This window comes from Myotis davidii, unplaced genomic scaffold (assembly GCF_000327345.1).
Source record: "Myotis davidii unplaced genomic scaffold, ASM32734v1 scaffold539, whole genome shotgun sequence".
NCBI lineage: Eukaryota > Metazoa > Chordata > Mammalia > Chiroptera > Vespertilionidae > Myotis > Myotis davidii.
In genome coordinates, this window is record NW_006290028.1 from 2,309,363 (window position 1) to 2,309,909 (window position 547).

Here is a 547-nt window from a genome sequence, read left to right on the forward strand (position 1 = left end):
GACTCCAACATTCCCCGCCTGCCTTGCCGGCCTCTGAGCTTGCAGTTTGAAACATTGTTACAAATATAGAAGCTAAACAAAACCCCAGAAACCTGCTTTCAGCTCTCCGGAACTCAGAGCTGGAGTTGATAGAGTGTTTTGATTATAGAACCCAAACAAACCAGGTACCTGCTTTCAGCAGCAGAGGCCTCAGAGCTGGAGCCAGAGCTAAAGCTGGCCCAGAATTTAAAAAAAGAAAAAAAGGAGCATTTGGGAGCTTCAGTCACCCGCCAGCCTGAAAACAGCCCTCAGCCCCTCACCCAGACTGGCCAGGCACCCCAGTGGGGACCCCCACCCTGAAGGGTGTGTGACCATCTGAAAACAGTCATCATCCCCTCACCCAGGCAGGCCAGGTATCCCAGTGGGGACCCACACCCGGAAGGGTGTTTGACCAGTTGCAAACAGCCATCATCCCCTCACCCAGGCTGTCCAGCCACCCCAGTGGGGACCCCCACCCTGATCCAGGACAACCTTCAGGGCAAACCAGCTGGCCCCCACCCATGCACCA